The sequence below is a fragment of the Myotis lucifugus genome, unplaced genomic scaffold (assembly GCF_000147115.1).
Source record: "Myotis lucifugus unplaced genomic scaffold, Myoluc2.0 scaffold_71, whole genome shotgun sequence".
Lineage (NCBI taxonomy): Eukaryota > Metazoa > Chordata > Mammalia > Chiroptera > Vespertilionidae > Myotis > Myotis lucifugus.
Window position 1 is genome coordinate 3,998,975 of NW_005871119.1, and position 9,551 is coordinate 4,008,525.

At 40.0% G+C, this 9,551-nt stretch overlaps 1 pseudogene; it reads right to left on the reverse strand.

Annotated features, from left to right (window-relative positions):
- Positions 1-3,086: 3,086 nt before the first annotated feature.
- On the reverse strand, positions 3,087-4,417 carry LOC102432098 (annotated as a pseudogene).
- Positions 4,418-9,551: the final 5,134 nt, after the last annotated feature.

The following is a 9,551-nucleotide window of genomic DNA, read 5'->3' on the forward strand; positions in this document are numbered from 1 at the left end:
TTTACAAATGTTGGTGCTCATAGGAGAAAAATGGGAGGATAGGAGCATAGGAGCATTAGGTAAGAAAGAATGATGATCAGATGATAGGAGATGATTATTTGTGGACTAGGACCACAATAATTGAGGGCAGAGAGGCCAGTTTCCTGAGAGACAGTGTAAAGTTTCTGTGTAGGTACATGAAAAGTAAGATACTTTTGGGTCCTTGGCCACACAGTGATATCCAGGGGATAGGTGTGCTATTGAAATGGAAATAGCTTCTAGAAAACTTTCCCTTCACTTATGCCTGTGAAATTATGCTTAAGAATTTAATCTAATTTGCAACATAATTTTTCTCCATGAGTAAGCTCTCATGTTATGATTTTATGATTGAAAAATATGGTGTAAACTATCTTTTAAAATATATGCCTTGCCCAGCTGGCATGCTCAGTGGTTGAGTGTCAACCTATGAACCAGGAGGTCATGGTTCAATTCTTGGTCAGGGCACATGCCTGGGTTGGGGGTCAATCCCCAGTGTGGGGCATGCAGGAGGCAGCCAATCAATGATTCTCTCTCACCATTGATGTTTCTATCTCCCTCTCCCTCTCCATTCTTCCCTGAAATCAATAAAAATATAATAATAATTATATATATATGCCTTATTGATTCATTCATTATAATTTGTTGCTGAAACTGAAATTCCTAAGCAGTAGCTGTGACTCTAGCCCCAACTGTAAGTTGAACCCTTTGGATGGAAATAAATAATTACTTTATTTTATTTTTTTACAGTAAAGATTTACTATGTTTGTTCATAAGAGTAGCAATTCAGGTGCAGGAGTATGGTCTACTATGATGCAGTTCTACACTCATATTAAACCTAGGTACCCCTGAAAGTGTTACGAGGCTTTCCCAGCCATCCTTGTCAAAAGCAGAAAGTGCATACATTTACAGCTCTGACTGTTAACATTTCATCAGAGTGTACATGTAAATGCCCCTACCTCCCCTGTCTTATATAAGTTACCTCTGCTTAGATCCATAAGTTTAGTAGCTCATAATCATTAGTAACTTCATTCCCAAATCATATGTAATCTCCAAGACTATAAAACCACACAATAAAATAAACAAATGACCCCAAATTCATTTCCATTCCTCCTCCAAACTCAACAAGCCTATAGATCTAAAAGCAAAAAGAGAAAAATATGATATATGATAAAATTATAACTATATTAATGCAATTCAGTGCCTAGTAAATGACATTTGGTAAGTGTCAATACTAAATGAGAAAATGTAAGAATGTTTTATGAATTGTTTAGAAAATATGGTAGTGGCCCAGTGCCCAATGAATCTATGAGAAATTATTCAGTTGCTAAGGTGAGCATTCTTATATTTATTTATCATTTTCCATGCTTTAGCAACTCTGCCAGAAAGTGATGCATATTTTGTTTTATGAGATGTTTCTACTATAAATTACTATATCAATCTTTATCTGTTCGTTAAAATAGCTAAATGTCTGTTTTAAGTCCCCAGATTTATTGCTAAATTATGACTCTATCCATGTACCTCTTATAGTTTAAAACACATTAGATTTCTGCATATTATTTCTCTATCAATCTACCATAGAAGGCTAATTATTGTATGAAATTTTAGGATGATTATTATACCTGATTTTATAGATCCCTAGCCCCATCATTCATCACCTAGACAGGTCTTTTGCCCTATGTCAATCAATAAATTCATCACACAAGTTCAACTGCTTGATAGATTTTGACTGTGAATCACATACAGAGTCTTTTATATGAATTTAGCAGCGTTAATAGAATAGTTCCCACAAAGATTTTGAAGTCCAGCTCTGATTTTGTAGTAGGATAATAGGATAGAGTCGAGTCTACTAACCTGTTATGGTCTGAATTTTTGTCCTATTGCCTCCCCCATTCATATGTTGGAGGCCTAATCCCTAGAGTGACTGTATGTGGAGACAGGGCCTTTGGGAAATAATTAAGGTTAAATGGGGTTATATGTATGGCACAAGAGTGAGTCAGTCAGTTAAATGGAGTTAAGACCAAGGTAAATTTGAGATAAGATGTGTTTTTAAGAAATCAACTTCATTCTTATTCAGTTAAATGCTAAATTCCCAGTCTCACTTTATAGGCTGCATTTGTTATCTCTTAATTTTCAGGATTTTCTTTTTTGTATTACTTCTCTGCCTTTGGAATAGACTAGATGCTTTTCTAGAATTGACTTTTTAATTTTGTTAATTGTAGAGCTTTTACACAATAATGTGATTTTTTGTTTGGAGGAATTTAGCAGTTCTACAGCTCGATCACCTGCACTACTCAGGTTTGTTAGTCCTGCTGCCTAGGGGAAAGTGAGAACTGGGAGGGCCATGGGAACTATCCTGTGGAAAGGCCACGCCTCCCTGTGCACTGATTTTATTTTTACTGGTTTTGCTTCCTTTTAATGTAAACAATACACAAACACATTAAGAACTCCAACATGACACAAGAGAATCCACACAGATTTACATATTTGCAGACCTCCCAAATGGTGCCTCTAGCTTCTTTTCCTACCCCAGCTCTGTCCAAACCCATCTGCTGAGGCAGTTGCCTGAGCCTCTGCAATTGCTTCTGGATGAAATTTAGCATGAGGCTGGGGCAACATAAGAAACCTCCCAAAGCAAAACCAGGATTCTGACTTTCTGGCCCTGGCCCTAATCCTAAACCCTCTTCCTTGGCAAGCTGACCTGCCAAGGATTTTCACGCCTCAAGAACAGTCAGTGTGACCCCTGAAATTAAGATGCAATGAGTTCCCGTCCCATCCCAGCTTTTCCGAGCCTTGGGCTGAAAGAGAAATGAGCTGCATCAGGGTCCAAGAGAGGAGAGAGGGGACCGTGAAGGAAGGGAGGATCCCAAGCTTAGAGATGACTGCTCCCAGAGGGAGGCTGGGATCAACCAGAGGCTAAATCCTTGCTACCAGTCCCTTGCTGGGCTGGGAGGGCACAGTGGGACTGTGCTGCCACCTGGAGGGGGCAGGGAACACTGCAGCAATGAGCCAGGGTAGGCCCTGAGGCACCTTGTTGTCAACTTTCTTCCTCAGTGCCCTGCTCAGGAGCATCACTGCAGCAGCTCTTTCCAGGAAATGGGCTTGGAAAAGACCTCCCTTTCTAACCAGAGGTTGTAGTTCATCTGGACTCCCTCAGGGAGGTCTACCCACTGGCCCAGGACACTCTGCTGGCAGTTGACCAGAGGCAGGAAGTCAGGGTTGCTGTGGGCCCGGTTGTAGCATTAGATGTTGACACAGAGGCACACTCTTCTGGCTGGAAGTCCTAAGGCTGGGCATTGGGATTGTGGTGGTAGACCCCGTGGTCATTCAGCCAATGGCACACCTATCTGGTAGATGGCAAGTATCATCTTCATGTTGCTCGTTGGCTACTGCTGCCCAAGGTACTTGCTCTGCACCCTGAGCAGCGTCAGCACATAGAGCCGCGTCATGGCCTGCTTTACCTCCAGGGCCTGCTTCAGGATGGGGCAGACACCACCTGCATCACCGTCCTTGAATGCTTCCATTTAGTCAGTTTGTTCAAGACCCAAAGCCGATGAATACAAGAAAAGAGGTTCCTTCAGGTCATTGTCACCAGCTTCCAGATTTGCAACAGTCAGCTCTGGCAGCTTGCATACCGCGCAGTGAGGGTAATCCAGGGCAGAAATGCTGTTCTTGGCAGTGATGTAGGACACAATGTTTGACTGAAGAACTTTAGGATCAAAGAGATGCAGCTGGCAATTGCCTAGTACTGGGCTATATATTCAATCTGGTCGACATGGTTCAACATAATGTGCTTGAGCAGCAACTGTAGGACAGCAGAAATGGCCTTAACAATGACCTCTTTGTGGAGGTCCACCTCCACCCCAGCTTCGCGTGCTCTGCAACACTGTCGTGGGCATCTCCTCAGGCAGGACGTCTGCTTGGAGGTTTATTGAGTCTGTTTTGGCTTTGGAGTTGGGAGCTGTGACCAGCAGGATCTTCAGCAGCACCATCATGTACTGAGGCAGGCGGGGACTTGCTCAACTTCCGCGCCCGCCCCCACCCCTCCTAGAGGAGAGTGTGGTACGGCTCCTTCATCTGTGCCTGGGCCCCTGCAAACAATCATGGTGTGCTTGCGCTGTTTCAGTGTTAATGCTTTCATAGACTGGCCTGGGCAGCCCCCATCACTGTGCTCGTGTCCCTGCCTAGAGTGTAACCTATGAGTTTGCTGCAGCTAGGCTTGGGGAACATCTCGAGTCTCTCTCTGTGATCTTGGGCATCCATGGGAGCCCTTTTGGGCACTAAGCCTGTCCATCTGGTGGTACTGTTTTGGGGGAGGCATCGCCTCATCCCCCTCCAGACTGTTGGCCTCATCATTTTCCTCTTCCTCCTCTCTAGAGTCATCAGCTTTGTAGGGATCCATTGCTGATTTTATATTTTTAGCGTCCAGTTTCACAAAAGTAGAATGATTATTGTGATTGTTTTCTTTCCCCAAAGAGACTTTCTTTTTCTTGCTAAGTTATACTGTTTGTCCTTTAAATTAACATGCAGATTTTTTTAAAAATGCAGCATATGGGCCTTGGTTCTGGTGTTTCACTGCATGCTAGACTGGGAAATAGTGTAGCACGTTAGATAAATTTGTTACTTTCTATGAGCTGAGAGGTCTTATTTGTAAGATGGAGTTCATAGTATCAAGGAGCTAGGGTTTCTGTAAGAGTTAAATGAGTTAATGACATATAGTAAGGGTCCTTTACATCACAGGTATTTTACAGAGATGATATTAACCATGCTACCTTCCATCCTCATCCACCATCACTTTTAACATGATATGACAGTGACAGAAAGCAGATGGCCAAGGAGTTACACATTGTACAAGCTCATAGCTCACTAAAGTTTCAAAGTAAAACCATTGATTTTTTTTCTTAGGTTAGGTAAAACCTTTTGATCCCTCCCTACTCCCTTAGCTTTGACCAGAAGATCCCCAAATGATGAGTGTGACAGACCACAGCATGAAGGAATCCTTATTGGAATTCAATCTTTTTCCATGAGTACTTAGCACAAACCATTATTTAAGTGTTCTAGGCATTCATAATGAAATACTCTATTCTTAAAATAATTTACAGTTTAGTTCTGGGTTATTTGAAATTGCGTTACTCTGGTGGGAGTGACGATTCGGTGGGAGTTGAGGTGGAACCCTGCTTTGTCACAATTGTAAAGCCACAGTATGAGTAGAATCAGCAATGCTTGGCTCAGATCCAGTTACTCTGATGTATTATGAGTGACTCAATTTAATTGAAAATCACCACCAGACATTGTTACTAGATAAAGCTATAAAATGCTTTGCTGCTGCAGCAGTGACTTATAGGTCTTGTGTGCAACATAAAATGTTAATGAAATGGGCACTTAAAGATTACCATTACAGTATATCCTCTAGTCTATGATTAAAACATTTAATGGTTTTTACATAATAAACTAAGATAAATGCAAGGTCTGGGATTTTAAAATGGCAACCAAAGAAAGAAATGAATTTGAATTTTACTAACAACATATTGTAACATAAAATAAACAGATATGTCTTATAATGACTATGTATTGTGCACCACTGAAAAACTAAATTTTTGGCAAAAAAAGCAAAAATTAAGGTAGATATTTAGAAATAGGGCATGATTACTTTCTACCGTAGACTCTGAGATGCTTAAGATTTTGATATCTACAAAAGACCTCAAGAATATGTTTTGAGGCATATGAGCCAATGTGGTAGACTCCTCAACTTCCATTCCACTCCATCTGGTTAGTCTTGAACCATTGTCATCTCATTCGTCTGGTTTGTTTCGTTTTTGGGCACAACTCGGCTTCACTATAATGTAAAGTACACGAGGGCTAGATTTTTTTATTGTTTTGTGCACTGATGTTTTCCTATGACTTAGAATGGTGACAGACCTATGATAGATGCTTGATAAATAATTGTTCAAGAAAGAATGAGAGAGAAAAAGAAAGAAGGGGAAGAAGGACAGAAGGAAGGAAAAAAGGAAGAAAGGAAGAGAGGGAGGAGGGAGGAGGGAGGGAGGGAGGGAGGGAGGGAGGAAGGATGAAAGAAAAGGAGGAAAGAAAAGAAAGAAGGACCAAGAGTGACATAAAAGGAGAGGATTGCTTAGGATTCCTGGAATCAATTAGCGATCACTCTCTATCACTCTCTCCCTACCTGACTTGAGCAAGGACAACTTTGCCCTGTTGGAATTGACATCTATTTTAAGACCATAAAGACAACCAGCCATAGGATGGAACTTATCTCATTATTTTAAAGAGATGGAAAGAACCTGAGCTCTTGATGACAAAGCTGAGTATTTTAATTAATCATTCCTATCTCTGAACATAATTATGGTGCAGCAAAATACAGTTTATCTTATTTAATCTGAGTTAAGCAGAAGTTTTCTTTTTTGCAGCTGAACACTTTCTAACAGACAAAATCTAGATTCCAGAGTTTGGGAACAGGATACTGTGGTTGAGAATCAGTCATTTTACCAATCAGAATTCAGTATGGCACCTGTAATGAAATTCTCTGTGATCTATACTAATAATAGGGTAATATGCTAATTAGACTGGATAGACTGGACGTCTTCCGGACGTTCTTCTGGACAAAGCCATGGTGGCAGGGCCGAGGCAGAGGCGGTTAGGGGCAATCAGGCTAGCAGGGGAGAGCAGTTAGAGGCTATCAGGCTGGCAGGCAGAGGCATTTAGGGGCAATCAGGCTAGCTGGGGAGAGCAGTTAGGGGTGATCAGGCTGGCAGGGGAGTGGTTAGGGGCATCAGGCAGGCAGGCAGAGGTGGTTAGAGGTGATCAGATAGGCAGGCAGGTGAGCGGTTAGGAGCCAGTGGTCCTGGATTGTGAGAGGGATGTCCGACTGCCGGTTTAGGGGTCCTGGATTGGAGAGGGTGCAGGCTGGGCTGAGGGACCTCACCCCCATCCCATGCACGAATTTTATGCACTGGGCCTCTAGTCAGTAATAATAGCAATTATCTCATTCCCTGACACTATGTGTCAAGCCCTATGTAATATTTTGCATATGTTAGATCCCTTTACTAGCCTTACTAGGTAAGAATTATCATTGCAGTTTGCATATGTGGAAATTAAAGCTTTAGGAAGTTAAGGTACATATTGATCAGGGGATTGATGTAAGATATTAATACATATGTTTTAGACTGTAGAGCTCAAGCCCCAGACTGCACTCACACAGGCCTGACTTCTAGAGGGCTCTCTTTTGAAATTCACATGGTCTTTCTAAAACAAAATAAAAAAATTAAGGCTCAGCTTCTCCACATAATCCTTATTTTTTAAGTTTTCTTAGCAATGCAAGTATATGCTTAATTACTCAGAATTCCTAGTTTTGCCATTCCCTATGAGTATTTGAATTGAACAAAATGTTGCTTCAATGTAACATAATTGATTTGAAAAATTCGGTACAGAGAAAAATTCCAGAATGATGTCAGATCCATAGGTGAAGAAAAATTTCAAACCAAACTTAATGATATGGTGATGACCTAGAAGATAATTTTTTTAAGGTACCCAATTTCTATCTGCTATTTAGAAAGTGAAAAGAATATAGAGGTTTGAAATAGTCATCCTAAGCAAAATATGTCCACTTAGTTTTTTTTCTTAAAATTGAATAAATTATTTTTGAATAGGGAATAACAGTAAACTAAAAATCAGTGTTTGTGTTAACTGCTATTAGCACTTTCTCGATATTTTTATCTTGCTTTCCAATCTTTTGAGTCTCATTCCCCAGTTTACACAGATGAGAAATGTGTTACTACATGCTAATATTAATGAAGAATCTCTTCCAGGTAACTATGCTGCGAAAGTCCCCTTGAAACAATTTCTTATTCCAAAAAAGATACCGTAGATAGCTCTTGGTAAATCTTTGGGAAAAAGCTAAACTCATTCTGATGATAATCTATGGAATTTTTACATTTTCACCATTATCTTACCTGTCCTTTTATTATTTTTTTCCTACCACATCATTGATTTTATTTTTTCTTATTTTTATAGTTTAAATGTTTTTCATATTTGCTCATGTAACTATTCTTTTTTTAAAATTTTTTTATTGGTTAAGGTATTACAAATGTGTCCTCATTTCCCATTAACCCTTACCTGACCTTTTAATACCTCTACTCAATTTTCCCAGACCCTGAACTCCCTGAATTTTTAATAGCTCTAATATTTTTTTAGCTTTACTTGATGGTTTCATCAAGAATGTAGGTGGTTTTTACAGAGCTAGAACTCTATTCATATGTTCAGGTAACATTTATTGCTCATATACCAGGTAATGTGAAAGGCATGGTAAGAAACAGATATATAAAACATGGTTCCAGAGAAGTTACATGGGTAGATATAGAAAATGTAAACAGTTAAGATTTATAAGAGAAGAAGGTAAGAAAAGAGTGTTAAAGAAATCCAGAGAACAACTTAACCTGCCCAGAGAAACTGGTGAAATCTTACTTGAGTAGATGATTCCTAAGCTGGGCCTTCAAAAATAAACAGAAGCTTGACATGTAGGAACTAGAGTGGAAGAAATGAATGGCATCTGAGCAAGATGAAAGAGTATGTGGAAAAGCATGAGGGAGGGATGTGAGAATCTTCTGGAATGATGTATTATAATAAACTCAATCCTTATAAAGGCCCTGTCAGTTCTTGTGGTTATTCTTCTATTATTGATAAAGAAACTAAGGCTTAAATTATCTGTCATTATTTGCTTGGTTTTTAGTTGCTCACTTTTCTTCAGTTCAAGTTTTCTTTGCTTATGAATTTATTATATAAAACATATCAGGGAACCAGCCCTGTCACAATTATTCAGTGTCTGTTGAATAAATACATGAGTCAATGGAACAAAGGAATGTCATCTTCATTTATTATTTTAACAAAAATTTATGTGATTTCATATTGGTTCCCAACATGATTAGAATTCATGTCAAGTCAATTCAACTTGTGAGAAAAATTTAGAAAACAAAACCTCTGCTTGGCTGGCATGGCGAGGTGGTTGAACATCAACCTGTGAATCAGGAGATCGCAGTTCGATTCACAGTCGGGCACATGCCCCGGTTGCAGGCTCAATCCCCAGAAAGGGGCATGCAGGAGGCAGCCAATTGATGATTCTCATCATTGATGTTTCTCCCTCTCTCTTCTTCTCTGAAGCCAATAAAAATATTTTTTAAAAAAGAAAACAAAACCTCTCACAGTATTTCAAAGAGAGGATTGGTTACAGAAGAGGTAGAAGGTCTAGAAGAACAAAAGGAAGAGGAGAGTGACCTAGAGGGGAAGAAGAGGAAGCAGGAAAAGGAGGGAAAGAAAAGGGGGAAGTGAAGGAGTCAAGAGAGGAGGAGACAGGGAAAGGAAAAGGGAGGACGAAGATGAGAGAAGGGAGAGAAGAAGGCTAAGGAGGAAAAGGGAAAAGAAAAGAAGGGAGGAAAAGAGAGCGAGAGGAAAGAGGAAGGGAGGAGGATGACACAAAGAAGAAGAGGAGGAGAAATACTGAGATTAGAAATTGTGAAATGAAATGCCAT